The following is a 16,428-nucleotide window of genomic DNA, read 5'->3' as shown; positions in this document are numbered from 1 at the left end:
GTGCTTCAAAAAAAAAAAAAAAACACCATTGGGAATCATGTGTCCAATGCCCTGCATGTAGATTAGGGCCTGGGTGCATGGATTAGGGAGGTGACACCCCTGCGCCCCTAATGAATGGGCTGCAACTAAATGGGGGAACTGGAGAAGATGCAGAGAAGGGCAACCAAACTGATAAGAGGCATTGAGGAGATCATCTATGAGGAAAGAATAGAGGAACTGAAATTATTTTTGTTTTCTCTTGAGAAGAGGAGATTAGGGGGTATATGATCAACATGTATAAATACATAAGTGGTCCATATAGTGAACTTGGTATAGAGTTATTTACATTAAGTTCATCACAGAGGACAAGGAGGCTTTCTTTACATCTGGAGAGATTTAATCTCCAAATATGGAAAGGTTTCTTCACAGTAAGAGGAGTGAACATGTAGAATAGATTCCCTCAAGAGCTGGTTCTGGTCAGCTCAATAGATTGCTTTAATAAAAGGACTGGATTATTTCCAAAATGTACATAATATAACTGGATATTAACATTTATAGGTAAAGAGGATCCAGGGAATATCCAATTGCCTATTGAGGGATCAGGAAGGATTTATTTTCCCTGCTGGAGCAAATTGAATCATGCTTTGCCGTTTTTTTTGCCTTACTCTTGATTAACTGTGGGTATAGGTTTGTGTATATGGGATTGTGTATTATTATTTATTTTATATCCCCCCCCCCTTTTATAGGTTGAACTAAATGGACTTACTTCTTTTTTCAGCCTGACTTACTACCCTCTTTCCCTGAAAATAAGACCTAACGTGATTGTCGGTGATGGCTACAATATAAGCCCTACCCCCCAAATAAGCCCTACTTAAAGTCCTTGTAGGTCTTCTTTTCAGGGTAGGGCTTATTTTCAGGGAAACAGGGTAGGGCGTATTTGGAGGGTAGGGCTTGCATTGCAGCCATCACTGACAATCACGCTAGGTCTTATTTTCGGGGAAGCGGTATGTAACTATATGATCCATTGAAGTATATGGAACCAAAAACACAACTCGCTGGTCCCTGGCTATTTCCATAAAATGCATAGATGCAAACGTGACCCATAGCAAATCATGTTAAATGGACTGTAGTGTGTCTCTACAAAGCTTAAAACACACTAAAAAGAGCATAGGTGTGAACCCGGCCTAAGGCTCCATTTACACCAATGCGCTTTGGAACACGTTCACATCAATGCATTTTTGTGCCTCTACATTTTTGGAAAGGGTCAGGGACTTTTTTCAACACAAAACTGTGCTTTTTTAAATTTTTTGGTTCAATGGAGAAGATAGAGAAAAGCATTTAGTGTGTTTTTACCGTGATTTTGCCTTGATTTGCGCATTGCATTTTTAAATCTGCCCAAACAATAAATAAATAAATAGAAAATGCAAAACGCAAATCACAGACAAAAATCGCAATAAAAAAATGCAGAAAGTACAGCAAAAAGCACTGCAGAAACATTTAAAAGCAACATGCATAGATGTGAATCGAGCCTTAAAGTGGAAGGAAAGCCTGACTAACTCTTCTTAAACATGTTCCTTTCCCCTCCAACCTATCCTTTATAAAATTAGATCTGTGTGCTTACCTATTTTTATTCTGCTCTAGTCTGCTCATGTAATCCTGATGGTGTCTGGATAGAGTGGTCCCTGCAGTGCAGAGAAGTCCTCCTCTTCCCCCCTGCTGTTCTGCTTTGAGCACCCTGTCCATGATATCATGCAGTGTGTGCCTCAGTGAAAACATACAGTATCTCACAAGAGTGAGTACACCCCTCACATTTTTCTAAATATTGTATTTTATCTTTTCATGTGACAACACTGAAGAAATTATACTTTGCTACAATGTAAAGTAGTGAGTGTACAGCTTGTATAAGCCCTTGTACACACGGTCGGAGATTCCGACGGAATGTGTCCGATCGGACCGTTTTGTCGGATATTCCGACTGTGTGTGGTCTACATCGGACTGTTTCCGTCGGAATATCCGACGGACCAACTTTTCCAACTTGATGGTAAAATTTTCCGACAAAATTCTCCGATGGGACATACTCCGATCATGTGTAGAGAATTCCGATCGGACAAAGTGCCACGCATGCTCAGATCAAATTCCTAAACCAAAACTATTGGCTACTAACGTGAACGTAGTCCCGTCGTAACGAAATAACGTAATCACGTCGGATTTTCCGACAACTTTGTCCGACTGTGAGTATGCAACAGTTTCGGACAAAATCCGTTGGACAAAATCCGACGGATTTGGTTGTCGGAATCTCTGACCGTGTGTACAAGGGCTTACAGTGTAAATTTGCTGTCCCCTCAAAATAACGCAACAAACAGGTATTAATGTCTAAACCGCTGGCAACAAAAGTGAGTACACCCCTAAGTGAAAATTTTCAAATTGGGCCCAATTATCTATTTTCCCTTCCTGGTGTCATGTGACTCATTAGTGTTACAAGGGGAGGGGGGGGATGTATATATCCAATATACTGGGACTTTAAATGCACAAGGGGAGATGCACCTCCATCCATAATCTGGATGGAAGCCAAAAGTTTTGGGAGTTTAAATGAAGCAGGTAATAACACAGAAGTATAAGATAAAAGGATACATTTGATAAATGTGTTTATTCACATGGGCAATGATGACCCACGGCACAAATAGGGTGCATAAAAGGATAAAATCTTGTACATGCAAAACACATCAAAAGTAGCTGTCAGGGTGGCATGGCTAGCCAGCGCGGCAGGTGGCAGCACATTGAGACAGCTCCGCCAAATCCAGGGCTGTCCGGGGGATATACAGGGGCTATAAGCCTCGTTTATGCACGTCACATAGCGGACAAGGTGCGGGCACATTCCCTAATACCATCCCGTAAGTGAAAGGAAAGCGCCAGACTGGGGAGGATGGCGGACTTTTTTACACAGCCGCACCGGCCTCATAGCCAAAATGGCGCCGGCGCGCATATAGGAGATTCACGCGGCTTGCATGTTCAGCATGGAATATCCTCTATGCAGCAAAAGACAAGGGTCATAACAACAACTTGCAGGAATATGGCTACGATCCACCACCTCTCTCAGCTTCCTCCAGCCCAGCGAAAAATAGACAAAAGACAAATAATACTCCGACTGACCAGGAGAAGGTAAGAGACACAAGAGAGCTGCAATACTCCATCACAGATTTCCCCACATCAAATCAACCAGTATTGGATACCACTCTTAAAGACATGCTGGTATCACTCCGCTCCACTGTGCATGCGGACATGATGTCCATTACCCAGAAATTTAAATCTGAAGTGACAGCAATATACAGCAGAGTATCACATATTGAATCCAAAATGGGGAAATACACAGCCACATTTAACGTTATGGTCGATGCCCATAACGACAGAGAAGATGAGCTTATGAGCTTTAAAACCAAGATGGCTGATTTGGAAGCTAGATCGAGGCGCAATAATATTAAGATACGTGGAATCCCTGAGTCGGTCAAACCACCTGATCTAAAAGAGTACTTCACAAATTTCATGAAGGCAGCACTTCTGGAAGCGCCATTAGAGGACTTGGTGATAGACCAGATCCATCACTTGCCAAACCCCAAAATATTCTGTCCCATCTGCCGAGAGACACTATAGTACGGGTACATTTTTACCACATTAAGGATCAGTTTATGGCGGCTGTGAGACGCTGGGAGGACCTACCTCCAGAAATGCAGGAACTATCCTTCTTTGCAGATCTATCTGCATTTACCATGCAGCAACGAAGACAGCTTGCCACCATCACTAAACCACTTACCAACTATCGCATATCATATAGATGGCTATATCCCGCCAAATTACTGATTACAAAATACGGAAAGTCGCATGTGATTTCATGTCTCAAAGATGGCCTTAGACTACTGAGAGACTGGCAAATACTGAACCCCCAATCAGATGAGGAGGAATTGCAGCGATCACCCCCGTCCACTCGGACGAGCTCTGACACAGAGACAGGCTGAAATATAACCAATAATTGTTTGTTTACAGATATCTCCTGATGGCCCAGGAGAAAGCCACTGAGTTAACCCTCATTGCCCCCACATTATAGCGGTTGAAACCCACACAGATTCTTTACAGAATCGCCCTACTTTTTACTAACTTTTGTTTTTTGTACCCCTTCGTTGTTTGTTGGTACTGCCGTGCTTTTCTTCACATGGCCACCACTCCGGGATCTTCGCATCTGAACTCAGCTGTTTGACTACTCGACACTCACCACCCCTTTGCAGCTCATTACAAGCCTGAAAGCACCAACACCTAGTCCAGGAAGAAATCAGTAACCTCCATTCGGACCATACAATCACTAGGTACGCTCCGTGGAATCCATCAAAATGGCAATAAACATTTCCTCCATCAATGTAAAGGGCTTGAACAGCCCCCACAAGTGGCAAATGGCCTGGAGGGAAGCAATTAAACTTAACAGCGACATTATATGCTTCCAAGAGACCCACTTTAAAGGGCACAACCCTCCATCATTTACTCATCAGAAATTTCCACACGTATTTATGGCTAACAGTCAAAAAAAGAAGGGCAGAGTTCCAATAGCAGTAAGAGACTCTACCCCCTTCACATTCGTGGAGTCTCATACAGACCCAGTGGGAAAATATCTTATTCTCATGAACAAAATATCAAAAATCAAATACACACTGGTGAACGTGTACCTACCAAATGTGCACAACTAAGACACTTAAGGAAAATATGGAAAAAAGTGGAAACACTGAAACAGGGCCACATAATGAGGTGTGGAGATTTTAATGTAATCCCGGATAAAGAACTGGACTTATCCCACCCACAGCATCAACATCTTCGACGTCCAACTTTAGCTAACTTTATTGCATTATCGGGCCTCTTTGATGTCTGGAGGTGCCAGCACTCCTCCGAGAAGGGGTTTTATGTTTCTTTCAAATGTGCACCACACATTCACGTATCAATATGTTTTTAGTGGATATGTTTTTATTGCAAAAAATTGTTAAATCTGACATACATGTCATGTCCTGGTCTGACCATGCTCCTATTTCCATTGGAGTAGGGGATCGCTGTGCCGAGACGAGAGCAAATAGATGGAGAAACGACATTTACACAATCTCTCAACCTGAAAATCTGAAACTACTTAGATCAACTTTAGAATAATTTTTTTAATATTAATGCTCCCTCGGTCGGCGATCCCTTCACCCTATGGAATACGCATAAGGCTCATATAAGAGGTATAATCATACAATTACTTGTACTAAGCTTAAAAAGCAGCGGACAAAGCAACTCAACGACCTGCTAAACAAAATACAAACTCTAGAATCGTTAAATAAACAACACATCATGCAAAAAACTAGAGACTCTCTCTATCTACCAAGACAGGAATTACGCACGCATTTGGTTTCCCAGCAAGAAAAACGCTTCCGCACTAGGGATGAGCCGAACACCCCCCTGTTCGGTTCGCACCAGAACCTGCGAACAGACCTAAACTTTGTGTGAACTTTAGAACCCTATTAAAGTCTATGGGACTCGAACGTTCACAATCTAAAGTGCTAATTTTAAAGGGTAATATGCAGGTTACTGTTCTAAAAAGTGTTTGGGGACCCGGGTCCTGCCCCAGGGGACATGGATCAATGCAAAAAAAAGTTTTAAAAACGGCAGTTTTTTCAGGAGCAGTGATTTTAATAATGATTAAAGTGAAACAATAAAAGTGTAATATTCCTTTAAATTTCGTAGCTGGGGGGTATCTATAGTATGCCTGTGAAGGGGCGCATGTTTCTGGTGATTAGAACTGTCCCTGCACAAAGTGTCATTTGTGCAGGAAAAAAAGTCTTTTAAAATCACTTGCGGCTATTGTCGGGTCCCGTAATACAGAGAACACTCAATGAGTGTTCTCTGCATTAGCCGACAATTCATTCATTCATTGATCAAAAAAAAAAAAAAAAAAAGCGTGGGGGTTCCCCTAAATTCAATTACCAGGCCCTTCAGGTCTGACATGGATATTAAGGGGAACCTCGTGTCAATTTTTTTTTAAAAAATGACGTGGGGGTCCCCCTAAATATCCATAACCAGACCCTTCAGGTCTGATATGGATATTAAGGGGAACCCCACATCAAATTAAAAAAAAATTGACGTGGGGGTCCCCCTAAAAATCCATATCAGACCCTTTATCCGAGCACGCAACCTGGCAGGCCGCAGGAAAAGAGGGGGGACGAGAGAGCGGCCCCCCCTCCCTCCTGAACCGTACCAGGCCACATACCCTCAACATTGGGAGGATGCTTTGGGGGTCTGTGACCCCTCAAAGCACCTTGTCCCCATGTTGATGAGGACAAGGGCCTCATCCTCACAACCCTGGCCGTTGGTTGTGAGGGTCTGCGGGCGGGGGGCTTATCAGAATCTGAAAGCCCCCTTTAACAAGGGGACCCCAAGATCCCGCCCCCCCCTGTTTGAAATGGTAAGGGGGTACAAAAGTACCCCTACCATTTCACAAAGAAAGTGTCAAAATGGTTAAATAAGACAAACACACTTTTGAAAAATTCCTTTATTAAAAATAAAAAAAATAAAAAAAAGATTCCAGCGGTGCTAATCCACTCTTGCTATCCAGCGACGGGTCTCCGGGGTCCAGCGATGGATGATCATATCCAGCGACGGGGGATCTCTCAGTCCAGCGCTGTCCATACATCCTTCTTCTGTCTCCACTCCGGAGACACTGCAGAGATCCCAGCGCTGACGTTTCTTATATTAGGAGGGCGAGGCCATCCGTCACCTGACCCCGCCCCTCTGACGCTGGAGAGGGAAGCCAGGGGTTCCCCAGTGACTTGTGGGTGACCCCGCCCCCTCTGATGTAACGCAGGTTTCCGTTACATCAGAGGGGGCGGGGTCACCAGAAACATGCGCCCCTTTACAGGCATACTATAGATACCCCCCAGCTACGAAATTTAAAGGAATATTACACTTTTATTTTATTTTTTTTATATATTCTTTATTTAAACTTCAAGGAGGTCACAGAGTCAAATTACACACATCTTCATAGTTACATACAAGCATTCATCGGTTCTCAGCCCATCTTATTCTCTACCAAAAATACTGTTTCCCTAGTTTAAATAACTGAGAACCCTTTCTTATTTATCTCTGCTGTTATTAAGTATTCCACTTTCCCTCCTTTTATTTTAATTTTTTCCCCCCTACCCTCCCCCCCTCCAAAAAAAAAAAAAAAAAAGAAGAACACCCATCCTGCCTCCCACGAATACAATTTACTTAATCCCACTACATGGTGGTTTCCTTATCTTTCCCTGTTCCCCAGCAGTTTCTTTCCCTCTTCTGAAGAGAGAAAAGCATTCCATACCACCCATATCCTGGCATACTGCTCACTTCTGTCCTGGGCCGTGTATATTAAATCTTCCACAGCCCCCACCTTCCTCACTTTATTTAACCACATTGCTATTGTTGGTGGTTTAGAATCTTTCCAAGAACGGGCAATACATCCCTTGGCCTCATTAACCATGTGACACAGTACTGAGCTCTTATATTTTCTTATTGGGATATGTGAGAGGTGCAACAGAAAAAAAGCCGGGTCATCCAGTATTCGATATTCTGTAAATTTTTGCATAATTTTTTGCACGTCTCTCCAATACTGTTTGATCCTGGGACAGGTCCAGAAAATATGTAATAAAGTCCCCCGTCCCCCGTTGCACCTTCAACATTGATCTGAAGCTCCAGGGGAGAACCTCTGGAGCTTCGATGGGGTATAGTACCACCTCGTCAACAACTTGTAATTTAATTCCTGAATTCCAGTGCAGTTTGATGTGTTTAACGAGAGGTATATCATCCTCTGACGTTGATCTGATGAGAATGTCCTGTCCAAGTCCCTTTCCCACTTTACAAAGCATGGCATCTCGTAATTATCTGGGGGGGCTATAAGCATTGTATATATCTTTGATATCGTTCGAGACAGAGGTTCCTTCTCTTCACAGTATATTTAAAATCTAGTTAGATCTCGTTTATAGTTTATTGCTGGACCTAGTGACTCAAAAAAGTGCCGAAGCTGCATTGCCTGCCACACCTTCACTTCAAATTGGCCCCCCTGTTGAGTCAATATGGTCACTGTTGGCCAAGAATTAGATTGCAGAAAATGTGATACCTGCATATACCCCTTTTCCCGCAAGCTCTTAAAGTCCCTCCTCTCCATTCCTGGTTTAAACTGGGGTTACCTAGCACCGGAACTAATGGGGAATGTGCTGACGAGAATTTAGGGTTCTGACTAATTCTAAACCCTATTTGCAATGTTGGGCCTATAAGAGGATGTTTTTTCATGGATTCCGGTAGTTTTGTATAGCACCAGATCGCTCTTCGGAGAGGTACTATACACATTTCTTGCTCTAATTCTATCCATATCTTAAATTCTGTATGTCGGCACCAGTCGATAATCCTCCCAATATGAACTGGCTTATAATATTTAAGTAAATCTGGTACTGCTAAGCCTCCGTCTCTTTTTAGCATGGTCATCCGGCTTCTACTGATCCTCGGTCGCTTACCTGCCCAAATAAATTTCGTAAACACCGTGTCTATTTTACGGAAGAAAGCAGGTGGGATTTCTATCGGTAGGGCCTGTAATATATACAGAAATTTTGGCAAAATACTCATTTTAATGGAGTTGCAACGACCAAACCATGAATGCCGTCCCTATTGCCATTTCTCTAACAATGTTCTAACTGCCTTAAGGACCGGGGGAAAGTTCATCTTAAATGTCTCCTCTATCTTTACTGGGATCTGTGTGCCCAGGTATTTTAAGGCCGTCCCTACCCATTTAAATTTAAAATTGGGTTGTAACACTTGTTGTTTTTCCCGGGGAAGAGCTACCCCCATTGCCTCTGACTTTGAATAATTGATTTTAAAATTTGCTAATGCTCCATACTCTTCTATTTCCTTCATTAAATTTGGCAGTGAGATATGTGGACTGACCAGTGAAAACAGCAGATCATCTGCATAAGCAGAGATTTTATAGCTCCTATCTCCAACTTGTAGACCTCTAATATCTGGATTTAGCCTAATTTTATTCAGTAATGGTTCTATCGAAAGGGCAAATAGCATAGGAGAAAGTGGGCACCCTTGCCGTGTTCCATTTGAGATTTTAATCGGCTCTGAGAGTACCCCATTGACTTTAACCAGAGCTTGCGGGGAGGAGTATATTCCAGATATCCACTTTATCATATGCTCACCTAGTCCCATATGCCTCAGTACTTCAAACATAAACCCCCAGTTCACCCTATCAAATGCTTTTTCTGCATCTGTACTTAAAAAAATAGAGGGTGTTCTAGTTTGATTGGCATAGTGGACCAGGTTGAGTACCTTAACCGTGTTGTCTCTCGCCTCCCTAGTAGGGATAAACCCTACTTGATCTCGATGTACCAGTTGGTTTAATAATGGTTGGAGGCGAGAGGACAACAGTTTGGTAAAAAGCTTCAAATCACAGTTTAGCAATGAGATAGGCCGGTAACTCCCACAATCCGCGGGATCCTTCCCTTCCTTTGGAATTACTGAGATGTGCGCTCTAAGTGCATCCTGGGGGAGGGCCGCGGCTTGGCCGATCGCATTAAAGGCCTTTAACATATGTGTACCTAAGATTGAGAGGAAACTCTTATAATACTGGATTGAAAATCCATCCGGCCCCGGTGCTTTCCACTGTTTAACTGTTTTCATTACTACATTTAATTCCTCTATCGTTATAGGGGCTTCCAGTCTACTACGTTCCGTGGAAGAGAGCCTACATAGGCCTGCTGCTGATAAATACTCCTCCATTTTAGCCTGGGGTACTCGGGGTAGTGACAAGTTGTATAACGAAGAGTAGTATTCTCCAAATCTCTTAGCTATCTCACTGGGTCGGGAAATCAGACGTCCATTTTCCCCTTTAATATGAGGGACATAAACCATCTTCCCCTTTTCTTTAAGTTTCCCTGCTAATGCTTTGCTACACTTATCCCCTAGTTCATACGTTATTTTCCTGCCAAACTGGATTGCCGCCTTCGCTTTACATCGGAGGAGATCGGTCAGCTGTCTCCTCAGATGTGCCAACTCATTTCCTATAGATATAGTTTGTATATTCTTGTGGAGAGTCTCCAACTTCTGAATTTCGTCTGCTAGTTTTACCATCTGTTCTTCTCGTATTTTTTTTAATCGAGAGCCATGTTTAATCAGCACTCCTCTCATTACCGCCTTATGCGCCTCCCAAATCATGCCCGGGTCGCTCCCCGGGGTGTCGTTTATCTGGAGGTACACTTCCATTTCTTTCCCTACATCTTCCCGTATTTCGGGAATCTGCAACAAACTTTCATTTAGCCGCCATTGACGCCCCTTGGATAGAGCCGGGCCCGACATGGATATCTGTAGTGTCACTGGTGCGTGATCTGACCAAGTTATATTTCCTATCTCTACTTTCTGTACTGATGGCAATAAGTAATGGGGTATCAGAAAGAGATCAATGTGGGAGTAAAGTTGATGCGGGTTTTAGAAGAATGTATAGTCTCTCTCTCCTTCATGTAACAACCTCCATACATCCACCAAATGCATCTCTTGCAGCTTCCGCACTATCTTCCCCCTGACACCCTTAGGGACTGATGAGACTCCCGATGATGTATCTTCCTTAGGGTTTAGTGGTATATTAAAATCTCCACCTAAAATCACTTTTCCTTCTGCAAATTCCATTAATTTAGTCAGAGTTTTACTTATAAAGTTATCTTGATGTACATTTGGCGCATATACAGTGGCTAACGTAACTTTTGCCCCCCCTATTTGTCCCTTTATAAAAAGGAAGCGTCCATCTACATCTTTCCGCATATCCAGAAGAGCCCAGGGTACCCGGTTCGAAATTAAGATGGACACTCCCTTAGACTTCGATACTTGATTATGTACATGGTATGCACAGGGGAAGAATCTATTCTGGAGATACGGAAGGTCGCTCTTTTTAAAGTGTGTTTCTTGTATGAACGCCACGTCCGGACTGGATCGTTTTAATTCATTAAGGAGTATTTTCCGTTTCTCCGGTATATTCAATCCTTTTGCATTTATGGAAGTTACCCTTATCCCCTCCATCTTTCAGAGGGATATAGAAAGGCAGTAGTGGGCAGAAAAAAAAAAAGGGGGCTTCCAGATTCTGATAAGCCCCCCGCCCGCAGACCCTCACAACCAACGGCCAGGGTTGTGAGGATGAGGCCCTTGTCCTCATCAACATGGGGACAAGGTGCTTTGAGGGGTCACAGACCCCCAAAGCATCCTCCCAATGTTGAGGGTATGTGGCCTGGTACGGTTCAGGAGGGAGGGGGGGCCGCTCTCTCGTCCCCCCCTCTTTTCCTGTGGCCTGCCAGGTTGCGTGCTCGGATAAAGGGTCTGATATGGATTTTTAGGGGGACCCCACGTCAATTTTTTTTTAATTTGATGCGGGGTTCCCCTTAATATCCATATCAGACCTGAAGGGTCTGGTTATGGATATTTAGGGGGACCCCCACGTCAATTTTTTTTTTAATTTGACACGGGGTTCCCCTTAATATCCATGTCAGACCTGAAGGGCCTGGTAATTGAATTTAGGGGAACTGCCACGCTTTTTTTTTTTAAATTTTTTTTATCAATGAATGAATGAATTGTCGGCTAATGCAGAGAACACTCATTGAGTGTTCTCTGTATTACGGGACCCGACAATAGCCGCAAGTGATTTTAAAAGACTTTTTTTCCTGCACAAATGACACTTTGTGCAGGGACAGTTCTAAGCACCAGAAACATGCGCCCCTTCACAGGCATACTATAGATACCCCCCAGCTACGAAATTTAAAGAAATATTACACTTTTATTGTTTCACTTTAATCATTATTAAAATCACTGCTCCTGAAAAAACGGCCGTTTTTAAAACTTTTTTTTGCATTGATCCATGTCCCCTGGGGCAGGACCCGGGTCCCCAAACACTTTTTAGGACAGTAACCTGCATATTACCCTTTAAAATTAGCACTTTAGATTTCTCCCATAGACTTGTATAGGGTGTTCCGGCTTTTCGAATTTGCTGCGAACAGCCCAAATTGTTCCCTGTTCGCTGAACAGGCGAACAGGCAATGTTCGAGTAGAACATGAGTTCGACTCGAACTCGAAACTTATCCCTATTCCGCACACTAAAAGCTAGTACTTACTGTTATGGTAACAAAACAGGGAAACTGCTGGCGAACCAGCTGAAAGATAAAATGACAAAGCAGAAAATACACCAAATGACAAATCCTAAATCAGGGAGAATAGTGACAAATCCCAAAGAAATAGCAGACGCCTTCTGCGACTATTATGAGGCTTTATATAACCTCAAAGATGACCCAAAACTCCTCAGCCCTCAGACAAACTAATAACTGACTTCCTGGGCTCAGGTCAACTGCCAAACTATCTCAGGTAGACCTATCCACACTCAATGCACCTTTTACAATCAACTAAATTGAGAAGACAATTAGAAACATGCCACACAACAAATCGCCAGGCCCAGATGGATACACCTCTGAGTATTATCAATTATTCCAACATGAACTATCACCGCATCTAAAGCGGGTCTTTGATGTCGCCATGTCCACATGAAATGTTGACAGCAACCATTGTTGCCCTCCCGAAACCAGGCAAAGAACCAACATCCCGCAAAATTTTAGGCCCATCTCACTATTGAATGTCGATGTTAAACTATATGCCAAAATAATTGCCAATAGACTGTCCCCCTTGCTTCCCAGTCTTATTGACCATGATCAGGTGGGCTTTGTGTTGGGTCGCCAAGCAAATGATGCAACCAGAAGAATGGTAGACATTCTGCACTTAACTGTACAAACTAAAAGGCCTTCTCTGCTTCTCACGATGGACGCAGAGAAGGCCTTTGACAGAGTGCATTGGGGCTACTTGTGTGGGGTTCTGGGGAAGTTCGGGGGTGATAGGCCCAATTCAAAAGGCAATCCTAGCACTCTACTCTTCCCCATCGGCATACGTATTTACAGAGAGCATGTTCTCTAGAAACTTCCAAATAACCAACGGGACAAGGCAGGGTCTGTTATCTCCCCTGATATTTGCAATGGTAATGGAGCCCCTAGTGGAAAAGATCAGAACCCACCCCTTGATTCAGGGTATTCCATCTTTACATAAACAACATATAATCTCCCTCTTCGCAGACGAGGTGATACTGACTCTGTCTGACCCATATAACTCCCTTACTGCAGCACATGAGATTCTTTCATTATTTAGCAAAGTAGCACACTACAAGGTTAATGCATCTAAATCAAATATACTCGGCATTGTGATTGACAGAACAACCATGGCTACTATTCAAAAAGATTTTCCATACCCATGGTCATTAAAAACTCTATACAGTACTTAGGAATCCAATTAACTCCCTCCACTAAATCCTTGTTCCAAACCAACTTCCTTCCCATAATGAAACTATTCCAACAAGAAATGTACAGATTACAAAAACACTATATATCGTGGAGTGTACGCCTAGCAGCATACAAGATGCTATTACTACCAAAGCTAACATACCTTTATAGGGCACTACCGATCCCCATCCCAGCGTCATTTTTCAAAGCCATGCAGAAGCAACTGGTCCACTTTGTCTGGCTAGGGAAGAGAGTGAGGTTCCCCTCTTCCATGCTAGGGAAACACAAGTCAGTAGGAGGTCTTGGCTTTCCAACTCTGATAGACTACTATATAGCAGCAATTTTAGACCAACTAGAAGTTGGCTAGATAAGACTAAGACCAAACCATGGGGCCAACTAGAGCAAGCATGGCTCTATCCTAAAACGCTACTGTCCTTATTACTAACACATGAGAAATGTCCATCACATACTAATGTAGACCACCCTACGATCCAAGTGGCACTCAAAGCATGGACTTACCTCACAAATACATGCCACACGGACCCCCCGACCACGGGTGTACCTGTGCCATTGGAATCTCTTAAATGGCTAATCCCGAACATTTCTTTGACCCACTGGCTGGGAAAAGACATAACTTTTCTGAAAGACCTCCTGAGTAAGGGCCGGCTTATGCCATTCCAAGAGATCCAAACTAAATTCAAAATACCTTCGTCAGAGTTCGTGACCTATGTGCAAATATCCTTTCTACTTCAACAAATAGATATAACACTTACCCAAATTCCCACTACACTATGGGGAAATCTGAATTCTCCTAACTGCAGGGCCAAAGGTATATCTTTTATTTACAACCTTCTTAATTCCAAATCAACATTCCACAAATTTGTCCCATTCACCAAATAGGAAAAAGACTTAGGCAAGTCTTTCACTGATAAACAATGGCTTTCTGCAATTAAAAACAACCGCCAGTTCTCAAGGTGCTCCAACTATGAAGAACTGGCGATGAAACTTCTAGCTAGATGGCACCTCACTCCCTACATAGTAGCCAAATTCTCAGCCAACAACTCAAATCTTTGTTGGAGGGGAACACTGGCCCATATAGTGTGGGCATGCCCTCACATAAAGGGTTACTGGAATGAGACTTTCTAGTTGATTGCAAAAATCACAGGGGTTATCACCCAACCAACTATAGAGAAAGCAATTTTAAGCATTAACCTATAAGATTACCCAATCTCCGTCAGGTCAATTGCAATGCATATCATTTTTGCTGCAAGGTCCCTGGTGTTGAGTAAATGGAAATCCAATGTGACCTCGAACAGGCAAGAACTAACTGCAAAGGTTAATATAGTGGCAGAATATGAAAAGATCCTGGCGCATAAAGATGGCCTACAAAATAGATACATCGCTAACTGGTTAGCATGGCAAAATACAGACAGCCCCTAGTGGTGGTCCTGCATCCGGCAAACCGGCTGCTCAATATGGTTTACCCCTCCCTACCCTTATCCCTACCTTTATTCCTTTACCTTCTGTTCATTACTTGCTATTCCATACTGTCAATATAATACAGTATAAGAAAATAGAGCTAGAATGTCAGTTACATGGTGAGATGCACGCTATACGATATAAGTATTGCTCAATGTAGTCATGATATGTAAGTTCCTGATTGTTAACATGAATAAAAAAAACACAGGTGATTTTTGCAGTAATCTGGAAGCACTCAATAAAATCTAAAAATCTAATTGAGCACAGAATTAAAAAAGGGGGGGGGGGGGTGTTTCCGGCCCGGACACAGTATAGAACCCATAGAGCCCGATACCCAGCCTGATGATCCAGTTCCTGATGCCTGGCTTGATGTTCCAGGGCCCTCTGTCCGCTCTGATGTTCCAGTGCCAGTTGTCTGGCTTGATGTTCCAGTGTCTGCTGTCCAGTCTGATAACCTGATGCCACGACTCGATGATCCAGTTCCTGATGCCCAGCCTGATGTTCCAGTGCCCCCTGTCCGGCCTGATGTTCCAGTGCCTGCTGCTCAGTCTGATGTTCCAGTGGCTGTTGTCCAGCTTGATGATCCAGTTCCTGACAGACGGCCTGATGTTTCAGTGCCTGCTGTTCAGTCTGATTTTCCAGTGCCTACTCTCCAGTCTGATAAGCGCATGTCCTACTTGATCCAGTCCCTGATGTCTGGCCTGATATTCCAGTGCCCGTTGTCCGGCCTGTTCCAGTGCCTGCTCTCCAGTCTGCTGGTCCGATGCCCAGCTTGATGTGCCTCTGCCCGCTGCTCAGCTTGATGTGCTTCTGCCCGCTGCTTAGCTTGATGTGCCTCTTCCTGTCACCCAGCCTGATAATCCAATGCCTGCATTCCAGCCTGCCTCTGATGATCTTTTAACCAAAGATCAGCTTGATGTCATGGACTTTTTGAAGTTACGACTAGTTGGAGTGTCTGAAGGTTGCTCCTTCGAGGGAGGGTACTGTCAGGAAAGGTTTCACCTGCTGGTGGCACTGTCAGATCTATGGGCCGCAGTACTGGTGTCCACCAGCGGGTGTATATAACCAATATACTGGGAATTTAAATGAGGTGCATAAGGGGAGATGCACCTCCATCCCTAAATGGTTGGAAGCGAAAAGGTTTGAGACTTTAGATGAGACAGGTAATAACACAGAAGTAGAAGATAAAGGATACATGACACGTTTATTCACATGGGCAATGATGACTCACGGCACAAATAGGGTACATAAAAGGAAAAAATCCTGGACATGCAAAACATAAAGTAGCTGTCAGGAAAGGTTTCACATGCTGGTGGCACTGTCAGATCTATGGGCCCCAGTCCAGGTGTCCACCAGTGGGTGTCTCCCGGCAGTCTGGAGCCAAAATCATCTCCTGCAATCAGGCATCACCTGAGACTGATTGCAGGAAGTGCAGGGCTCAAGTCCTGTGGGAACGCATGGGCACGGAGTTCCTGTACTTTTTCCACAACAGGAACTCAGTTCCCGTTAGCAGCCTTGTCCTGCAAGACTTTGAAGTATGCAAGCTGTGTGGCAGGTGCTACACCAGCAGCTGCCG

The sequence above is a fragment of the Lithobates pipiens genome, unplaced genomic scaffold (assembly GCF_037356315.1).
Source record: "Lithobates pipiens isolate NorthernLeopardFrog02 unplaced genomic scaffold, aLitPip1_a1.2 Scaffold_16, whole genome shotgun sequence".
In the NCBI taxonomy this organism is placed as follows: Eukaryota; Metazoa; Chordata; class Amphibia; order Anura; family Ranidae; genus Lithobates; species Lithobates pipiens.
Note: the sequence above shows the minus strand (reverse complement) of the source record.